Below are 22,905 nucleotides of genomic sequence, written 5' to 3'. Positions count from 1 at the left end.
CAGCAGAGTGATAGATTAACACCAAAGTACCAGATTAAAACAAATGGAGACCAGTGAAGGCTTCCAGACATCTCAGATCTCATCTGATGTAACAGGCCACCGGGAACCAGATGCTGGGAATAGGAAATGTGGCAATTCAAAATTCCACTGCACATTTTTCAAGGCCACAGTCATGCATACTGGCGTACTTTGTGTCATCTTGATGTCTTTAGAACTGGCATAAATCTGCTACTCAAGGGGTAGCAAGCAGCAGCTTTGCTCGTGTATCCTGCAGTAGTAGAAAAATAACCACAGATTTGAATCAACTCTCAAAGTGTCCTCTGACTCCGTGTTCTTGACCGTTGATTTTCATTATTTCAGTTAAAAATAACATCCATGCAAACCAGTAATCTCGCACTTACTTAACTTTTCTGCAGCAGTATTCGTGACGGCCTGTGCATTTGTTTGTTTCTTGCCTGGCATGAAGGGGTAGACGTTTAATCCAAACAAGTTAATTAGCGGGGAGATAGCATCGGCGCAAAACGAGGCTAATGAAATAAACACTGTCCTAAAAGAAGAGATTAGCAATTAAGCTATTGGAGCGCAGAGTCATTTATGTTCCTTTGTGCTGTCTTTTAATGTGGCACGGTAATGAATACTGCTCCTGCCTTTAGATCAGTGTGTGTGTGTGTGTGTGTGTGTGTGTGTGTGTGTGTGTGCTGTTGGGTAATAACAGCCACTCTCGCCTATTGTGTTCACTGTTCACCAGCCTCTGTTTACTGAAGGACAGTATGGTTATCTTCTGTTTAACAGCTACAATACTGACACTCGGTGTACAAACTCTCCTACACTTCCTGTATATGAGGCCATGTGTTTGTATTGGACAGGGAGAGTTATGGATGATCTTATTCAGTTTGTTGCCCCACTCAGTACACTGTTGTGAAATGTGGCTGATTTAAATAAATGGTTTGAGAGGTGGTGTGTTGCCTGTGTTTATTTGACTGAATAAAGGCAGAGCGAGTGTGTGTGTGTGTGTGTGTGTGTGCGTGCGTGCGTGTGCGTGTGTGTGTGCGTGTGTGTGTGTGTGTGTGTGTATAGTATACACATATTTGTGAAATTCCTGCAAATCCACAATATATATACAAACCTCCTTTGCGAAACCGAGACAAAGTTCAAGTGTTCTGCATCCTCCCATATGTCTTGCATCTGCCCGAGTGTACAGTATATACAGCATACATTCATGCTCACACAGGAACCGCACACTGCTCTCGGCTGTATGGATGTATGTGTGCATGCGTGTGATCCATCTGGTCTGGTCTAGTTTTCTCATAGAGCGGATGATGAATGGAGAGCAGAGGTCTCTACAGCGACCAGGACACATGGCAACTCCCCCTCGACTTTATCAGCCACAACACTGTTCATTCCACGCATCTATCTATCTGTCCAGCAGCGGCCAGGGAAGTCATTAACCCGCGGGCCCTCTGGGTTCCTGAACGCCACTGACAAGAGAGAGAGAGAGAATATTTGTGCGCTTTGTCTGGAATTTTGAAAGAGCAATCTGTGTAATCTTTAACCGTATCTCTTGCAAAATATACAGTTTGAAGTTTCTTTGCCAAATACTTTTTTGGAGGGAATATAAATGCAAATTGGATTAGAAACCAAATACTGGTGTTTACATCCTGTTGGTAGATTTAAAGGTGCCCTGTGGAGTTTTCTCGTAAATTAACAAATTATGTTTACATTCAGTGTTACTCACCAAATTGCATCGTGTGTATCCTCGAGGTCCAACACACGTGTTGAATGCATTTCCTTCTTCGGAAAACATTTTAAATCCAGCATTGTTTACATGCATGTTTACTTACTTCCAGTCATATTCTTCCCTGTCTTTGCACATCTTTGTGCCACCTGTTGATCAGCAGAATAATTGGCAGGAATGTGTATTGCCTCACCTGCGTGTACATGGTTGTCCATGAGCATGTGCACTGCTCCATAGCGCTGCAAAAGAACGTATATTGATAAGAAGTGAAAGCCAACTGGTTGTTCCATTGCAACATTAGCACCCAGCAGCAGAGCTACGCTTCCGCCATTTTGGACTGAAAGCGACTACTGGACTTTGTTAAACATCCGCCTACAAAGTGCCGTACAAAAGTAAAACAAAATGATTTCTATTCTATTGCCATATTTAATGTCTCAACCAAAAATGGCCCGTGTGAACAATAAAAATTACGCGTAAAAGTTAGTTGTGCATCACACTATTTTCAAGAGGACAGGGTTGGCATCTTTTGGAGCACACATGATTTTGCATTCATGCCGTGGTGCAGGTGGTATCTGTGTTATACGCATGAATGTAGGGGAGTATGTGTATGTGTGCTTTTGCGACTGGCCTGTCCTCTGTGTGCTTATCTATCTTCCAGTGGCTTATTTCAGAGTTTTTGAGCTTGTGTGTGAGTCCATGTCTGAATTCATGCTGTGAGAGCATATATATCCTATAGTGGCTGCCTCTACCTGCTTATCTGAGGTTCTGAGGGTATAATTTATGTTATCATATGCAGTTAGTCTGTGGATGTGAATTGTCTTCATCTCTGTGTTTCCTGTGTTGTTTTGTTGTATTCAAAAGGGCCAGTTAATAAATGGAAGCGCTCACATTTAAAAAAAAATAATTAAAAGAAATCTGTGTAAATGCAGCTAATCATGCAAAATTCTCTTTGTGGTAATTTTATGTCTATGTGGTTGTTTTGTGTCTCTTTGTGGTTGTTTTGTGTCTCTGTGTGGTTGCTACATGTCTTTTTGAATGACATTTTGTAGGTGAAGGCCAGGGGGCCCCTGCCACTTTGTTGCCCCAGGGCCTTTGGCCAGTCGTCCCTTTCAGTAATCCATCCATGCCCATAAATCATAAAACAATCTTTCTGTTTTGCAGATTGACATCTCTGTTTGTTTGTGTTTACATCTCTGCATGTGTATTTTATTATAAACAAATATGGCTTCATGTTGCATGTGTGCATACATGTGTACAGCACTGAGTCAGTGCCTCTACCCATTCAAGCTGTATATATACGTGTGTGTATTCAGGTGTGTGTGCACATAAGAGACAGTTGCCCCAGCAGAAGTCATCTCTCATGTCCCCCTCCTAAACAATAGCCTATTGTGGCACACAGGCAGACTGACAGATTCAATATAGCCCCCGCAATAGAAAGCAGATTAAGTCACTGCATCATTGCTTACGGCTCCTTTTAGACACCATTAATTGCCTTCATCATTGGCAGCCATTCTTTAGCTTGAAGTAAAGAGGTTTAAGAAAAATGAGCGCTTTAGCCAGAATGGATATCACCATTTCAGAAGTGGTGGCTGAGCTCATTTACTGTCAGTCTATAAGGAACTTGTATTGTTTGGGGGTTTGTTTTTCACCCACAATGATGAAACAATAAAGTGATAAGGTACCACCTCATAATATAAAATGTATCACTTTGGAATAATAAAGTGAAGAAAATATATAAGTGAAGGCAAGACAAAAGTTACAACGGTTATAAAACTTTCAGAACAAACACATCAAGTTGGCAGCCAGAGATGGTGATGTTTTATCATGATACATCATAAATGTAAAACATGCTCCTTGTTTTTAGCTTTAAGGCAAACTGCCTTAATAAAATACACTTTATTTATATTCCCTAATGGATGTAATGCATACCGCTCTGTCTTCAAAAACAGAAAAAGAGCAACTCGGGGAGAGATTGAATGCCCTCTGTACACAATTCCTTTTGAGTCACTCGACTGACTCAGTGCTCTGACAGTTTTTGGCTGTTGTCGGCTTCATGATATCATTGCTCTGGGATTCAGTATCATTCCTGGCGAGCTTCGTCAACTGTACTCCAGAACACGAGGGCGCAGAGGGACTATCACCCTGCCTGACTTTGAGTCATAGCATGCCAAAGTTCATCCAGTGACATGAACTTTGAGTGTTTATTAGAGGAGACCATCTTAAGCAAGTATGCTCTGATTTCTAAACTCACATTTACAGATCCAGGTCCATATCTCTGTATCTCTCTCTGTGTTCGGTGAACAGTGCAGGGCTCATACAAGTTTTTTTTTCTTCTGTTTGGTCACATTAGTCACATAATCTCAATCCAACTGAATGTATGTTTCGCTTACTAAAGACCAGATGGCAGGCAAATGATCCTTAGACATGCAAGAAGTGCAGCTTGCAGTGCAGGCCTGGCTGAGTATCACCAGAGAATATACAGTAGAAACTGCTTACAGGGATCATGGTTAAGGCCTTTACACACCGCGGGCATTTTTCGTGTGATTATTTTGCATGTCAGTATACTTTTTTGAACTGTTGTTTTTGTTTACTTTGACACAGAACGCAAATATTAAGCGACGGAAAAAGCTAAATACTTTTTTTTGACAAACATCATATGTGTGATTCATGGCGCAATTCAAACAGGATAAAAAAATTAGCTGTCTCTCGCTGTTGACTACCGTACATAATGTTAACGAAATAAGGTTCCATGGTGGTCCCCCGGAAGGGGCGGGACTTCGCCTCTCTATTTAACCAGACAGCGTGGTGGCTTGACTGATGAAATGGCCAAGTTTGTCTGTAACCAGTTATGCTCAGAGGTGCTGATCCAGGTGGTCATTGGTCAAGCAGCTGCAGTACAAGCTCATAGGTGTAGTGCTGGACTGTAGCAGAGTGACTGCATATTTCTCTCTTAATTTATACACTACAGAGTACTATATATAGTAGATATGTGGCTTGCAAACACTCAGTTATAATCCATTTGAACAGCTAAAAGTTGGAACTTCCAACAAAATGTGTCATACAGCTTACAGACTGCACCGTACAGTTTCTGTCCCTTTCTTACACACTTTCTTCTACTGCTGCCTCTGTCAGTCTATCTATACATGCATCCGTCTATCCATATACGGCACATATCTGCTGTGTATACAAAGCTCACACTCACTCGTTTCCAAGCCGAGGAGTGGGATGATTGCACCAGATGAATATTTTCAGCAAACTTTTTCTCCAAAACTGTAAATTGGAAGACTTGGGCATCAGGCTGAGCTGCACTTTTATGATTAATGGCACTACTTTGTGAGGCACTCCATGGAGCAAATAACCACAGTATAGCAAAGACGAGGCCTCTAAACGCTGTTGAATGCACTGCAGGAGCCAATAACTGCAACAACTCTAATTGGATGGATGGGGTTGGGGTAGAGGAAAATATCTTCATATCATTATGTCCTCATTGCAGCGGACGGAGGGGACGGAGGGACGGAGGGACGGAGGGACGATTCAATGTTCCACCCTGAAGCCACTGGTTGTGAGCAAGAGGGAACTCAACAATTTGAACTGCCAAGAAGCTCCTTTTCCCTCCACCGACCGACATCCAGTAAGCTCATTTTCATTCCATTCCTCCGTCTCCATTTAATTTGCTTGGCAGAGGTTTGTTTTGTTCCAAGGCTTCAACCAAATTCATTTTACAGAAGGCAACATGAGCTTCTACGAAGTTCATTCTAATTTAACATACGGTATTTAATCATGGCACTGTGATTATTATGTAAAAATACACCGTCTATCAGGCCAAATCTCCGGGTTGGGGGAAAAAAGCAGTGAGCAAAATTACAATGAAACAGCTTCATGATTTCTTTAAGTTTAACCTTGTTTCCATAGCAACTCCACTTCATCTTTTCAATCTCTACTTGCTAGTTTATTAGTGTGATTAAAGGAATAGTTCAACATTGTGAAACTCTTATTTGCTGTAATGTAAACATGTAAATCAACTTTTTACTGTCACACACAATAAAAGAAACACCACAGCACAGCACACGGGAAATTTAGCCCATCCTAGTATTAGCATGAGGAGAGCAGAGGGCAGCTATTATACAGCGCCCAGTGGAGCAGTTAGAGGTCTGTTCCTCTGTGTCCTCCGGTGCTCCTAACGGCATCTGCAAGATTTCACAGACCGGAGGAAAACAAGCAGTAAGCGGCTGATCTGAGGTTCTGCTGTCCATCTGCCGTCTATGAGAGCCGGCTGTCAATCACCCGCGAACTCCGACCAAACGGTCAAACTAGACAGCTCTGATCAAATATGAATCAATATTCTGTTACGTTAATGCCTATTTCTCTCCTCAAATGTATTTCAGAACATCTTGTAGTGTACTGTTTAGCTGTAAAATGAGAAAAGTTTGTTCTATGCCATGTTGAGATCTCTTTGGGATACCAAGCCCCGCCCACCAGCCGGAGCAAAGCAATAGGAACGTTCTCTCTCTGAAGTGCTGTGATTAGATTTTTCAAAAGCCTGAAACAGAGCCATGATGAGTGCAGAAGGTCGAGTTTTCTCTCAGAACACTTGGATTATGCTGATTATATAATTATAATATTATAATATATAATTATATGATAAAAGGTTATTATGGAATTTTGCCCAATCGTGCCAAAAAAATGGTTGCCTACTGAAGCTTTAAATTACACAGCCAGCAGCCACTTAGTTTAGCTCAGCATAAAGACTGGAGACAAGAGGAAACAGCTAGCTTGGTTCTGTCCAAAGTAAAAAAAAATTGCAAATAATTAACATGCTCATCTCATCATTTTAATCTGTACAAAAACTGAAGGGTAAACATGTAAAGTTATGGTTTATGTGGCGGACTATTTCTTGGCTGGGCGCAGTAACTTCTTGGGATCATTGTTGTCAACATATATGCGTTAATTATTGAGCCTGATGCCTAGCTTCACACTACACAACTTTATCCCTGATTTTCTTGCTCCCTGACAGTTTTGGAGCTCCTGACAGAAGCCCCAGATCAGAGACAAATCGTGCATTGCTCACCGCTCGCACAATCGGTGCTGGAGCACCGTGTGTGAACTGCACACTGTATGTGCTGCATTTGCAACACGGAGCAAAGTTGTCGACAACATCAGCAATGTGTCTATGTGTGTATGGTGTCACGCCATTTATTTCCCCTTTTTTTTTCTTGACCAAATGTCGTTTGGAGACCTCATCGGGGATTTCTCCTGGTGAAAGATTCTATGTAGAGTGTGTGACCTCCTGCGCTGGTCGTTCATGTAGTGGAAAACCACAACGACTTGAAGACAGCAAGTTGTATTGTGTGAACATACTTTGAAAGTCTTGTAGTGTGAACTTGGCCGGTTGGAGGATTTGTTACCTTGCTGCTGGCTGTAGCTTAATATGTACCATACAGACATGAGGGTGGTACTGTATGGATCTTTTCATCTAACTCTCTGTAAGAAAGCCAATAAGCGTATTTCCAAAAATCTTGGAACTATTCCTTTAATAATCAGCACTAAGGGTTTAACGTTTATTTAAGCCTCTATTAAGTATTTTTCTCACTTCTCTTTCATTGGCTTTATTTTACTTGTGGCTTATTGTAAGTTACTTCAGTGTCCTCTCCTATCTTTGTTTTTGTTCCGTTACTTCCTCTGATTAGTTCTCCATCCCGTCCTTACACGTAGCTTATCGTGCAACGCAGTCAGTCAGCACTAAGATTAATTTGATAGGAATCTGGATCAGACTGCTTTGCTGGTGGTGCAAAAATCAATTTGGCAATAACAGTTAGATTTTGGAAGTTGCACTGCTGAGATTCTTCTGTAGCAGAGCCAATATACCTCTGTGAAACTCAGTCCAGGTTGTCTCATCTGCAGAAAATCATCATCTTTTCCCCCTCCAGATGGAATAGAGCGAGATGTATTGAGGGACGTAAAACCTGTCATCTCTCTTACTTCTCAAACATGCCCGTTGAATTACAAAGAAGGCATTTGGCTGTGGACTAACCTATGCGCAGTGCAGAGTGATGTTGAATAAAGTGAAAACCAGCGGGCAGCTCTTCCCCCTCTTCCTTTTCATCCATATTAAACAAAATGAGAGCAGAGAAACCAGCGTCTAAGAGGTGGATGGATATTCTCTCCACGTGCAGCGCAGAACATGTCAACTGTTGAAAATAACTATTTAGAAAAAGTCATTTGGATTCAGCCTTAGACTCTCGGGGCTATTTGATTTTAATTTACAAAAAAAAACCATTTCATTTCTATGTTAATTGGACATTCATTTTCAATTAAGGTACAGATATAAGAGGATTTTAATAGATGTTTTTTTTATCCCTTAAAATTTACTGAATAGCATGAAAGCCAGCCCATTAAATCAACCTTAAGGTTTGAATCAACCCTTTAAGCTTAAGATGTAAATTAAGAGATGGCTTTTAAAGCTTCAGTAGCACAATTTTTTGCATCATTGGGCAAAATTCCATTATGACCTTTCAGCATATGTAATTCAATGTTCTGAGATAAATCTAGACTTCTGCTCCTCCTCATGGCGTCTGTTTTCAGGTTTTAGAAAATCTAGCCTGTGACGGGGAGACTTGGCCAATCACAGGTCATTTCAGAGAGAGAGATAGCGTTCCTATTGGCTGTGCTCCGGCTGGTGGGCGGTGCTTGGTGTTCCCTCAAGAGATCTCAACAGGGCTGCCGGATCACAAACTTTCTCATTTCACAGCTAAACAGTACACTACAAGATGTTTCTGAAAACATTTGAGAGGAGAGATAGTCCATTGCCGTAACAGAATATTGATTCATTTTGATCAGCGCTGCCTAGTTTGACCGTTTGGTCGGAGGTGTGCGAGTGATTGACACGACATAGACGGTTGCTGGACAGCAGACTTCAGATCAGCTCTTACTGCTTGTTTTCCTCCGTCTGGATGAAATCTTGCAGATGCCGTTAGGAAGCACCGGAGGACACAGGGAACACAATTTTTTTTTTCAGATTACCTGTCTCGTGTATTACTGTCAGGATATAGCGACCTTTTTATAAAATAACTTGTTTTAATAATATTTGCTCAAATCTCGCCTTAGTTCAGCTTTAATGTGATTTTGGTCAATTTTAAGGCACCTTTACCCCTTAAAATGCCCTTAAACCGGTAGATTAATCCATTATAAATCGTTAAGGTATTACAATCCACAGTCAAATATTTTGAAATTAATGTTCCTCAAATCTGGGTTTTTAAAATCAAGGTGTTCATAAAGGATTTGTTTTTCACCTTTAAAAAATACTAAGGGTTCTTTAATTAAGGGACCGTTTCTTCCTAGTGCTAGTATATGTGTATATTTACACAAGTGTGTGTGTGTGTGCGTACGTGCTCAAGTGAAGAGAGTGACTAGAGTAAAAGGATTGTGGAAATGGTAGAGCTCCATCTCCAGTGTGGCAGCCTGTGCTCATATAATAAAATGCCTGTGATATTCATGCACCTTGATTAAATTTAGTTGCAGATCACATATTGCGAGCAAACGTGTGTTACCTTGGCAACTGTTGATCACACTTCAACCCCTTATTATTCACATAGAAAGGCTGGCATGTGTTAAAGCCATATTATCAACGAATAGCCTAGGTCCCTGTGAGAATTTCCAGAATATTATCGAGACCGTTGTTTATTCCAGACAAATGGATGCAACGGCGCTCGGTGCGTTAACGGTGTGGCCATCTGTTTGTTGTCTTGTATTTGTGTGATTATTTCCCTGTAATACTGGCTTCATACTCATATAATGTGGCTTTTGTCATATGTACACAGGACGGATAACGACATTCTCATTTTGACAAATGATGTCGTTTATATCTACTGAGGATGAGGTATTAAGGAGGAAAGTAGAGCCTTGAATGAGAATATAATGCTTTGCAGATGGGTAATCATCCACATGTAACTAAAACTCATTTTCATCAGGTCTGAGTCCTTGTTGAACAGTGGAACATCCACTTTAATTCAAGCCCTCAGGAAGTGTGCTGGCTTTGTAGCAAAATTTCGTAGTGGCCAAACGGTGGAATTACAACTTCCGTGTCCATCGTGTGATGCCATTGGGCCCAAAAAGCCTTTTCTTCCCATTGACTTACATTGGGAAAGAGACGTCTGTAAATCTAATCATTTTTTGAGGTAATCACCTTCCCAGTATGAACACTTGAAGGCCAGTGTGAGTTGAATTTAGGGGGGATCTATTGGAAGCAATGGAATTTAATATTATGCCAGGTAATTTTATACCCCGTCAGTTGAATTTATTTGTGCTTCATGCACCACTGAGAAACTTCCTGTTTCATTCCAACGCCTCCAACGCTGTATCCAGTTCTCTTTATATACATCCAATGCTTGAATGCTCTGGTTTCCTGATCAGTGAAGCCACCATATTTTGTTGCAACTGCTATTACATTAACAAATTGTTATAAACAATAATTAACTGATTTTCCAGAGAGCTCAGAAGCTGGTGGCTGGTGTTTATTTAATTTCTACTAATTTTTTTTGCTATCAAGAAGACAGAAAAAAAGGTCAGTGATCCCATGCACCACGTGTTGAGCATTAGAGATGTGTGCTGTATGTAGTATTCGGACAGTTGCACCTTTCCTTTATAATCAGGGTTTTTTTAGCTGTTTTTTAGTGCAAATGTTTTTAGCACAGTGTCTTTGGTTTCAGCTTTATACTTAGTCTCCTATTATGCTAAATTGTAATTGTTAAAATCACTGTTGGCTTTTAGCTTTAGACCATAAAGACAGACTACAAAACTCTCAAATCTTTCAGGATGTGCCACTATATGTCAGATCAGTTTAGAAACCACTGGATTAGATGATTGTGGTCCGGCCTGACTTTGAAAAAATAAGTTACCGAGGGGCGTGTAAGAAGTGAGTGAAGTTATCTTTTTCGTCTCGAGAGCTGCCACATGCACGGAATCGCAGACTTTAATGCCGTCTAAGTTTTTTTCACTTTGACTCAGCACCGATCGACTGTGAACAAATCCCCTCTCAAACAGTTTATCTCCAATGATTTTATAAACGTCACTATTTTTGCAGACTTTATTTAGCATATTCTATACTATTCTCTCTGTCCCAGATGTCAAGCAAACATTAGACTTCTGCAGAAGTCGTTTACCTGTGTCCAGTGTCTGAAAGTTAGTACCCGCCACCCGCCCAACCGTCAAATGGTTTAATTGTTGGCAGTGGTGGGTGCAATCATCAGGACCCCGCCACTTTGGCAGGCAGGGAAAACGCTAGTGATGGAAACAGAGAGCCTTAGTCTTCTGCTTTCTTGGCATCTCATGCCTCCGTGACTATCGATTCCTCTTATTGTTGCTCCGACAGTTACGCTGCACAATGACCCATACGCATGCTGTATCATGTTTCAGTTGGTTTGGGACCGGAGCCACGGTGGAGAGGACAAAAACGCTCCACAGAATGGCGCTACTAAACCTGAGGGGACGCACCCTACTTTTCCCTGATAATGCGACACTGTGAACAACAAATCTGTGTTGAAATCAGCAGGAGGAGAGTTTGTAACGTTAGCTGTTAGCAGCCGGTGGGCAGCACAGTCCTGCTTGGTTAAATAATAGAGTTACTAACATTAACAGAGGTGCCATTCAGTTATTATTATGAGGCGTTCATGGTCTGCTCAGGAAAAATGACTATTGGGTGAAGGGTAAACTACAACGTCATCATGATGTGTTCAAATGTTATCTTGTAAAATTAAGTTAGTGGCAAAGAACTTGAATAAATCCAGTTGTTTGTAGGAGATGTTTTCAGTTCAATATTAAATAGATGATGAATTATGACCTATTTAACTTCCTAACTTACCAAGATTTTTGTAAATCAAAGCAAATATTCAAATATTCATAATCATTTGAATTTTGTGTTTTTATGCAAATAACCATTATAGATGACAATAATAAAGTACAGTACAGTACAGTGTACACTACCCTCCCTCCACGGTGTAATTCAAACACTGTAATTTACCATGTATATAATGTTTTTTTTGTGTAAAATATATTGAACATTGAATGACATCAGATCTTAAATGTTATTCCTTCACTCAGCAGAGATTTCAAAAGTGGCAGATAAAATATCTGAGTGGCAGACAAAAAAAAAATACTTGCCTGCCACAGTGGCAGGAAGTGAAAAAAGTTAATTTCAGACAATGCCTGTGTCCATCTTAAGAAATGCCCACACAGGCAGCCTGCGTTTTGGTTGACTTGGAAATGGTCCGAGTCCACCTCTCGCCAGCGGTCTCGGACCGGCTGTTTTGGTCCACACCAGAGTACAATTTCTGCTTCCACAACCACTCAAATGAACCACACCAGCGTTCTTATAAAGTGGAATAAAAGTTGGCCTGTGAAAGCGCCCCTCAGAGTACATCAGAGACGCTGTCAAAATAGGAAAGGAAATGTTAAATAAATCTGACATGCTAGTCCTTGACACAGAATCTGTTGTGTTCCACTATGACACATTATACAGGATAAAATGACAAACCGCCATGTACCAAACACATTTCTGTCGAATTGGGGCCGAGCTGATATTGTTTAGTTTGATCTGGACTCCTGGGGATCGTTGGATATCGGCGCTGCTCTCAGCCTGCGTTGCCTTCACTGTAAAATGTGTTTCTGCTTTATGAGATGAGAAAGGAGCTCAGGATCAAAAGTCTGTTAATTGACGCTCTTCTTCCTGATCTCAGCATATGGCGAGCTGATGCACTGCTTAATGTGGATTCCCAGGCGAGAGATGCCTGGTGAATCACATACAACACACACACACACACAAGCTAATGAACATGTCCAATGATAGATTATAGAGAGGAAAGTCTCTAGAGACGGATCAAGAGAGAGAGACTCTCAGAAGAAACACATGCATGTGCACGCATGCACACTTGTTAGATCCTCTTTTGTTCCTGCACACATAAACATGCACGTATGCGCAAACACTCGCACACGCCAGATAACATCAAGCTATCTCATCTAGGACAAGTGCGCCGCGCTTTGTTCTGCCTGGTGTTTGTTCCCAAAGAGAGCCGAGGTAAATTCGTGACTAAAGCGTTGTGTGTTCACGCATTAGCATAAAAGGCGGAAGCGGCGCCAGGGATAAAGCACACAGAAGACAGATACAGTCTCTCTGGTCTTTTAAATGAGGTATCTGATGTTTCAGCACGGGAAACGGCTGTGCCAAATCAAAGCATGTGTGTGCATTTTAAGCAACAAGTGTGCGTGTGTGCAGGAGTGGAAGATGTTCACCAGGCAGCACAACGGGGAATCTCGGTCTGTCTGTGAAGTTGAGTCTGCTGTGTGGTTTTCCGCTCCTGCTTTTTTTGATCAGAAACATTTGAAGCTTTGAAGCGTGGCTGGATCTTCTGATAGAACACATGGGATCGGAGCGAGGCCTCCTCTGCTTCTGTAAACAAGCTTTGTTTCGTTGTTCAGCGAGAAAGGTGCCGCCACCCGAAGTCGCAGAGCAACGCTGACTCAGAAAGACAAGCTGTTTGCTTAACTCCCCACACAAAACAATGACTTCTCTCACCAGATTCCTCATGGCAAGACGGCAAGCCAAAACATTTGCAAAGTGACAAATACAATTCCCCCCTGAACCTCCTTGATGAGGGGTGGCTGTGTGGCGCCACGTGACAGCCTCCTGACCTGATTTCCACCAACAGAAAGACACCTGGGGAGGGTAACGGACAGTTAAAGTGGTGGCTGTGTGGTCAGTCGGCCGTGGTGCTACTTCTCTGTTGGGCCAAGTGGGCATTTGGTCGGAGACAGTGGCTCCAAAGCAATCTGTTCACACAGGCAGTGCATAACTTGAGACTTAAGCATTCAAAGTAGACCACAAAACTGGACAGCTTGCAGAGTGTATAATATCAACACAGAATCAGTTACTAAAATCAGACTTTTTGAAATTTGTTTTTGAAGTTTCAAAATATTATGCATCCGTTGTTCAGACAGTGCCCCAAAATGGCACGGTCAAGTGACAAAGCCCTCTAGCGGCCGTAATAATTATGACGGGAAGTTAGTTGACGTTGAGCGACAAACTCCATGTGGGGAAGAGGTATGGGGGGTCAACATCACATTTTAACTAGGGCTGTCAATCGATTAAAATATTTAATCGTGATTAATCCCATGATTGTCCATAGTTAATTGCGATCAATTGTCTGCTCCTTTTCATGGCTGCATTCAGTTTGTTTCCACAACTACGCCCTCACCTCACCCAACCACTCCAACCACATCAGCTCACCTGAGCTCACAGCAGCAAATCCCCAGTGATCAAGCCAGTATTTAAGTCTCCCCATTTCACTCACTCATCTCACCAGATTGTTCTTCGCCTCCATGCAAGACTCTCTAGCACTCATTCTTGGACTGATCTCCCCGTTGCCGACCTCGCCTGCCTCTGACTTACCTGCCTCGTCGTAATCCCGGAAATGACCTCGGCCTTCTGTCCCCGACCACGAGTAGTTCTGCCTCAGCGTTCCTGGTTTCTGTCTGCTCCTCTGGGCTGTTTGGTGCTTTTCCGACGGCGGTATCGCAGTGTGAGTTTCCCTGTCTGTTACCCGGTGGATCACTGTGGACTATTGACTTTGTTTGTGCTGCCACACTTGCCATCGTGTGTGTGTATTCCCTGCTGGCACTTGTTGAATTGTTTGGTGGACACACGTGGCTCACACTAAATCCGGACTCACCAGGTACTCCGGCGCACACCGGCTGTGACCGCTTCGTCCTCCTCACGGCGATTGCCTCATTAATATAGCATTAGCATATAGTATATAGCATTGGGTTTAAATCTGAAATATTGCCAAATAGGCGCTTTTGCTTTTCGCTTTGACATCAAATCCTCCGCCATCGTCTTGTCTGTCAACTCTCTCTCGTCCCGTGTGTGAAATCTGACTCTTGTTACTCTGTGCTGAGACTCCGTACGGAGCAGACACTTTCACTTTCAGTTTGCAGTGTCCGTCGTCCGATTATGTGTTGATAACACGGCGCTGATATGTGAAAATGAACTAAATGGGGTTTATTTCTGTAAAAAAAGCATAACGACAGTGGGAGCGGTGGGTATATAATGTAATCGTTGTGTGCCTGACCACAGATTAAAAGTTGTTACATCGGCTACTGCAGCAAGCCTAGTGGGAACTACACTAGACGTCTGAGAGGGCCTCTTTGACATGGATGTGTGAGTGTGAAGGAGCTGAGCCTCGCTCTCTGTGAAACACCGACAAAGAGAGAAGAGGAAAGAAGCAGCGTGCCCGTAAATGAAACCAAAACATAGCCGCATATGTTTTTTCTGTTCAGTCAGCAAAGGCACTATGAAAACAAAGCTTATAATGGCAGGGAAAACCATGATTTTCAGAAATTGTATCCACATTTCGCCAAATTCCATAATATTCCGCGTTTTACAGCTGGATCAATTTTTCAACAGATTCCACGATTCTGTTCTTGTTTTCCGCATCGCAGGCGTCGGAAGTGGGGAAGGGGCCATTGGTCCCCCCACTTTACGCTCCTGGCCTGATTTGACGTTGCGTCTGGTGTGATCCCATCGCAAGATGGTCTCTAGTTTAGCTTTGTACTTGCTTGTTTTTGGTCTATACCAAGTCCTAAAAGAAACATCTGGGTCTTTAGCTGCTAAATGTTAACTGACTCATAACCAAGAGTTGCAGTCTAGGAAATAACCCATCAAGACCACAATATAACTTTAATGGGAGAGTAAAAAACAAAGTGTCATATGATATATAAGGAGTCGCATGGCTGGCTCAATTTAACCCCTGATTAGAAGACTATTCATCATATCCGCTTGTAACGTGGATAAAATTCAAACGTTTGAACTTGAATTTTGCACATTTGTATAATTGACCTGAAAGTAGATGTAGCTTCTGTTGCTTTGACATGCTTGATAAAAGCATCCACAGATATATGAACCCTGTCGTAACCCCCGCACACCTTGTGCTCCATGAATAAAAACAAGTCTTTAGATCCAGGACTGCACTTGACACATGTTTTGACATGCTGTTGTGCAGTCAATAGATGGTGATTTATTGACTCATATCCAGCAGGTTGGAATGCGTGTACATTAACCTCTGTGGGTTGTTCCAGAGTTCTTTCCCATGATGCCCTGCTGTGCGATCAATGAGACAGCAGACAACATGACATTTGATGTTTTTACAGTGTGTGTGTGTGTGTGTGTGTGTGTGCGTGTGTGTGTGTGTGTGTGTGTGCTACTACAATCAGTGCCGTTCCATTATTTTTTTAAATGGGTTGCTTCATATTTGGAGTAGACGTTTATCATCCAGCAGCTCTGCACGGCTCGCCAGTTTATGCAAATGTGTTATAACTTAAAAGCAGTGAGTACAATGAGCAGCTGTTGTTTCAAGGTCAGAGAACGCCGAGGCTTAATTTACACAGCAATAGAAAATCCCATTTTTCTTAACAAGCACAGTCTGCGGTGGGAGTACGTCTGCCTCGGCTTACATGATGTAATGATTTGTTATGTGAACTTCATTGTCTGATATAAAGGAGCAGGCATCGTCTGACAGCTAAATACAAGCTTTAGATGTATTCTGAGGCTGGAAATGTTTGTTTTCATTAGAAATGTTCCTACACACAAAGCGTGGCTCTCTGTAACTAGTTGACATAAATCTCTTTTTTTTCGTTCAAACCACCACAGAAATGAACCCAACTGGGTGACATGGAGTTAATGGATGGCTTCAGGCTGCGTGGAGCCTCTTCCTCATCGTGACTAATCCTAATGACTAATCCGGTTGTAAACGATAGACCCGTCACTCTTTTCTTTACAATGTGTCTCACATGGCCTATTTCTGTACACTAACATTCACGCGGCTGCTTGGAAGAGATATCAGAGTTTATTTTTTAACTGTTTTAGAATAGAAACAAGTTGCCACATATTGCTATAGATGTCATTTATAGCAAATCCTGCTGAGCTTGTTTGGATGACATATAATGTCTCTATGTACTGTTTCATTCTTCTTTTCTACTTTTGCCCCCTTCACTTCTGCCTATTTTTATGTTCAAGTTCAATGTTTTTTTTTCATTTTAATCATTAGAGTACTTTCATTTTGGAGGAAACATAATGACTGCTTAGATTATGTTCAAAAGCATTTTTGTTTTCCAATCCAGGAAGTGTGACATCTTTCAACCACATAGATGTCATATGGAAGAAGTTGGAGTGATTAGGCATACAAAGCACAAGACTTTGACAACAGAGACAACAGGTTTTCACATCCTGCATCCCACATGCAAAAACACAAAGTCTTACCAAGTATATTTTTCTAATTACTAGTCAATGTATCTCATAACACGTAATATACGACACAATCACAAGTATAACAAGGACTTGTTTTAGACAATGCGTCTTGAATATCTTAAGTGAAACAATACTACTTTTGAGCATTACAGGCTTATTATGATACACAACACGTCCTAATACTAGTGAAATGAGTATCTTATTTCAAGAAATCTTACAAAGCAGCTTTGAAACTTTTAAGCAACAGCAGGTATTTATCAGCTCCAGCTCCGATCGTCAGTGATGGAAACATGACGTCCAGGTGGACACACTAATTTTTGCCCTTTTTCTGGTCTTTGTCATCTCAGCCACAAATTTCATTTGTCTCTGTCCAAGCAGCGTCCGAACATCGTTTCAAATTAGTCGGCAACGAGTTTGAAAGAGGGACTGAATAAAGCTGGGCATACACTGTACTATTTTAGAAATGTTGCTGTGTACTTCCTACTCCTACTGTACGAGTAGATTGTTTGCGATGTAAAGCCAAAGCTCAGGATTTATGTGCTCACACTGTACAGTCCGATCGTCAGCCACGACCTGAGTGCTCACACTGTACGTGTAAAATAGAAGAAAAAAATTAAACTTTTAATTTTCAACTGCTGTTGACAGTTGTCAGTTGTCTGAGGCAGGTAAAGTTTGTTTGCTAGCAGAGGTCTGTACAGGTCACAATAATGCTAACAAGGCAGAAACGTGCTACCTTGACCATCTGTGCCATCCTGTCTGCTGAAAGGTCTAAAAAAAAACAAAGATGCGCCGGCGTTTGTGGACTCACAGGTGGCGAGGAAGACGTGGACAGTATGACTTGTACCTTTTGCAGAGAGAATTGGAGGTAAGCTAGATAAGTTTTACTGTATCTATTGTACATTGTTGTCTTGATAGCATCGCTCTGATTACTGTGAAAAAAGGCACTGATGTTGGGGAACCGGCTCGTGGCTCTGCTTCAACTGTGCGAGAGCCTGTAGACGGCCAGAGAAAATTTCTGACGTCAGAAATTCATCTGAATCTTCGACGGACGGTCTGGAGGAGTTAATCTGTCCTCGGTCCCCGCCCCCAAACACTGCACTGCAAACGCCGCCCAACGAAGCTGAAATTCGGTCCGACTTTAAATAAGAACCCGGACCCATTTTTCCTTCAAGGAAAATTATGGGGGACATAATACAGACTAAATAGACCACATAGAACACATTTCTGAATTTTTTTTCAAAATACCACCCCCTAGTGTCAAAGATCTGTAAAGTTACATATACGTCACATTGGGCGTTAATGGTAAATGTATTCCTCATTTGAACATAAATCAGCCTGACAGTATTTTTGTGTTTGGTAACAAAAACTTGTCTTTTTATTTGCATTTCCACAAAATTATAACTTCACTTCTTAGGTTTAACAACAAAATCTTTTTTTCAGATTTGTTTTACAACACAAAAATTTGCAAACTGAATAAAAATAAATAAGACTGCCTCATATTGGAGGTCTTCTCAACAAGTTACTGTAGCTGTAGAAAACTGAGCAACAGACTTATGTAGTAAACTTGATAAAACACATATTTAAAAAAAAAAAGTGTAGAAACAAAACCTTTGGTATCCTTAGCACCATGTTTGAACCATTGTTATCAGCATGTGTGGCAGTTTAGCCTAGGCCAAATGGAAATATTTGAAACAATTTCTTTCCTCAGTGAAGCAAAGACGCACATCGCATTTCTCACAGAGGGTGGTGGTTGCATTGATTTTGCAGAATTTGCAACGGCCACGCTTGTCACATTTCACAGGCCAGTGTGCAACCTGGTCCACGCGAACATCATCTGGAACTCCAACACGAACTCTCTTGGGAGGTGGTAGTGGAGATGTAGCGTTGAGTGATGGACGGCCCCTTTGTGAATGCAGGAGAATAAGGCTAGTTGCAACCTCAGCCTGGAAGCTCCTTTGTTTCAGTGGCTTGTGGACACCAAGTAGTTTACAGTCACGGCGGTAGATCAGCCATGCGTTAACAAGGCCTAGCATTATGGTTTGCCAGAACAGGTAGAGGTACCACCTCCGTGACCTCATGTGGTACTTGTACCTTGCAATGCATGCATCTATGAGGTCTACTCCCCCCATGAATGTGTTGTACTCCTTCACAATGTGTGGCCTGTTGACTTCCACGAATGCTTTGTCTGATTTGCTCCAGCGTCGAGCTTTGTCTTGAGGTTCAACTTCACAGTAGGATGAGATCAAGGTAACAGATCTGTTGTCATACCACTTGACAATGGCCATGCATTCCTCTTTCTCCACCCTGGCATCAACAGATCCTCTGCCTCTCTTGGCAAGACTTTTGTCATCTTCAAGCTGACAACCAGCCAAGCGATTGCTGCGGAGTGTTCCTACAAAGTAGATCTGACGCTGAAGAAGCTCGAGCACCAGTGGTGCTGAAGAAAACAAGTTGTCCGCAAATACTTTGTAGTTTTGGTTTGATGGGAGAGTTTCACACAGCTTGACCACAACGTCACCTCCCATGCCAAGTGAGGTTTTTTTCCCAGTGCCACCTTCATAGACCTCAAAATCACAGAGGATTCCAGAGGAAGTGCAGCGGCCCCAAATTTTCAATCCCCAAGGGTGGGGCTTGCCCTTGACATACTGCCTTATTGGGCTGTGAGTCCCTCTGAAAGACACCATTTGCTCATCAATAGAGTTGTGCTCTTCTGGGGTGATCTCCAGGCATTGTTTGCGAAACTTATCAAGCCATGGACGGATCTTCCAGCACTTATCCCCTTCTTGCCTGTTTGACAAATCAGTGTTATCAGTGAAGTGTAGAGATGCCAGCAGGGTCTGAAAACGGTTGCATGACATGTTGTCAGCCACCATGGCACACCTTGTGTCATTTTCCCAGTAAGCTCGATTTCCCGGCAGTTGGCAAAGACCCATGCGCAGGTAGAGGCCAATCATTATTTCCAGCTCCTTAACAGTGGTGTTAACGTTGGTGTGATTTGCAGATTTTTGTACACTGTACAAATTTGTTTGCTCCTTCAGTAATTCAAGCATTTCTGCTGTGATGAACTTCCTGAAATACTCCAGGGGAGTATGAAGATCGTCGGGGGGTGTGACACTCTGTCCTTCGAATTTGCACTCAGGGGCTTCAAAAGGTTTGTTTCTCCAAGAAAACAGTTTTTTTTCCTTGGGCAGTTGTAGTTTGCTGCACAGGGTTCATCTTTGGTTGAGGTACTTCATCTAAATCACCTGATTCACTACAGTCTGAATCACTAGACTCACTTGACTCATCATTCTCCTTGTCTTTGTTGCTGGGAGTGTAATCAGGGTCTTCAGGGTCTTCATCTGAGCTATCTTCACAGCCCTCAAACTCACTGTCGTCTCCCTGGATGACTGCCAGTGCATCCTGAACACTGTATTGCTTCTTGTTATCCATATTACAGAAAAAATAAAATGGCATTGAAATATAACTGGTATAGGGTAGAAAAAATCTTGTTTGTCTGTTTATTTTATTTACTGATAGGCGAAAATTGTTTCCTTATACATTTTATTAATAATTTAATTCATATAACATGATTTTTTGTTTACATTTGTTTTAATATGCCCTGAATTGAACAATATAAAATATATTTACTAAATATCATTGAATCAGCTAAATTAACTGAGCAGATCATAATAATTTTTCTTATTGTGACATTAATGTCACATCAGGTTTTCCGTGACAATTTTCAGGTTAAAGGCCCGATGTGACATATATGTCTCAACGATATTCATCTGACTTGTTTTATATCAATTTGTTCAAGAAATGTGATCACAACAGGTTAAATGTAATAAAGGTCATGTTATTTAAGTATTACAATTCTTAAATGGCTTGATTCTTACCTTTAGCAACAAAAAATAAGCTTTTTCAATTTAGCTAGTTCTGTCACATGTGTTAACCTGGCACACAGACATCTTGGAAATGTTGCTATGGAAACACAAAATCACATGACCTGTCACATGACCCATCATGATGTTCAGTATGTGTCACTTAGGGACTTCATGAGTTAAAGTCAAGGATAAAGCTTTATAAGGAACTTTCCAGAATGTTTAAAGGGCGTGTGACCCCTGTGTCACCGTGGGTTCTTATGGGTCGTGCGGCCCAAAACTCGGGCCAGAAACAGGGCTAAAGTCATACAGTGAATGCCCAGCTTAAGTAATAGATATAAAACAAGAAGTAACCACTGTAACATTTTCACTGGCATCCATGCTGCTTTCTACTGTTTACTATAACCCTGTTTTCTGGCGCGTTCGTGACATTGAATGTGAAACACCAGGAAAAAAAATCCAGAAAGGCATACTCGTCTAGTGGCAATGGGAGAGGAGTCTGTCACCTATGTTTAGCGGGTGTTGCTTAGTTTTAAAAAAACTGCATATATGCACTAATTTTGGTTTGGAAAAGGGTATAATTAAGTCGTTATACCTCATTTGTTAAATCCATATGAAAACGAAAGTGGAGAAATTACATGTTGCGTTATTTCTTGGCTGGGCAGTGGGACCAGTAACAGTCCTCTTGTCAGTATGGGGTTACCAGGCAACCAGCTATAATGCAAATTGGTTGTATATGAACATAACATTAGGAGAGTTGTGGTATGGGGATAAATAGCACTTATCTGTATAATACTAACCTATGGCCAAAGATCATCGAGCTCACTAAAACGTTGTCTTCTCCTACCACTAAATCTAGATAACAGCCTCTAGGGCTTTTTTAGGCCGTCATGACGGATGTGTTTTTCCCCAGCTGCTTCAATAGAGTAATGAATTTAATAAGCTGGCCCCCCTCCCTGGCTGACTGCTGGCTCAAACCCCTGGAAACCCCACGTTAATGAAGGTTTATGTGACGCGCTAAATGCCATAAGCTCGGTCTGGTCTCATAATGGGGGGCTTTCACAGCCGGTTAGCAGCTCCTCAGTCAAGCTTAGATATCAGACAAATATGAGAAAACTGCTCATCACACACATGTTTATCACTGTCCACAGGTGAAAAACAGGCACATGAAGAACAGAAGAAAGACAGGAATATTTTAATTGGATGTGGAATTTATAGCTGTAAACTTTTTATTATTAGGGTCTGAAATTAGCACCTGCCAGCGGCGAAATGCAGGTTAATTGTTGGCAGTGGCGGGTACAATCAGGCCATCCGCCACTTCGTACAGGGAAAACTCTAGGGATGGAAATTGAGAATCGATTCCCATTGAGAACCAGTTCATATAGTTGTCCGATTCCTTGGAATCGCATGCCCCTGTGACTATCAATTCCTCTTATCGATGCTTTCTGACAATTATGTAACACCATAAGCATGCTGTACCATGTTTGTTTGGGACCTGAGCCATGGCTGAGAGAAAAAAAAAAACGCTCAACAGCGTAGTGCTAATAAACCTAAGGGGACGCATCCTCTTTTTCCCTGATAAAGCAACATTCTGCTGCGCGGTCCTGCTTGGCTAAATAACGGTGCTAACATTATGTTACATTATGACACGCCATTCAGTAAAAATTAGTGTGAAGGTAAATTACATTTTCATGATGCTTTCAACTGTAATTTGTTTGGGGAGAAACTTGAATAAATCCAGTTGTTTAAAGGAGCTGTTTTCACAGCAATATGAAATGGATAATAGCGAGGGAATTCTGACCTGTTTAACTTCCTAACGCTAGCTCTAAGCATCATATAATACATAATTAAAACTACTAATACCAAGACTCTTTTCAATCAAATCATATATATAAATAAAAATACAATTATTTATTTCCTAATCATTTGAATTGTGTGTTTTTATGCAAATAATCACAATAGATGACAATAACAATGTACAGTACAGTACACCCCCGTAAAATATAGCCACCTCC

The 22,905-nt window shown here is 41.6% G+C and overlaps 1 long non-coding RNA gene across 2 annotated transcripts in view; it reads left to right on the top strand.

The window, feature by feature from the left end:
* LOC119499304 overlaps positions 1-22,905 on the top strand; it is a 75,994-nt gene that overhangs the window by 30,215 nt on the left and 22,874 nt on the right. For both annotated transcript variants that reach the window (XR_005209370.1, XR_005209371.1), the window contains exon 3: positions 5,247-5,366. This is a non-coding gene — a long non-coding RNA (uncharacterized LOC119499304). The remainder of the gene's footprint in view (positions 1-5,246; positions 5,367-22,905) is intronic.

Source organism: Sebastes umbrosus, chromosome 12, assembly GCF_015220745.1.
Source record: "Sebastes umbrosus isolate fSebUmb1 chromosome 12, fSebUmb1.pri, whole genome shotgun sequence".
Lineage (NCBI taxonomy): Eukaryota > Metazoa > Chordata > Actinopteri > Perciformes > Sebastidae > Sebastes > Sebastes umbrosus.
Note: the sequence above shows the minus strand (reverse complement) of the source record. Positions and strands in the feature narration are given on the sequence as shown.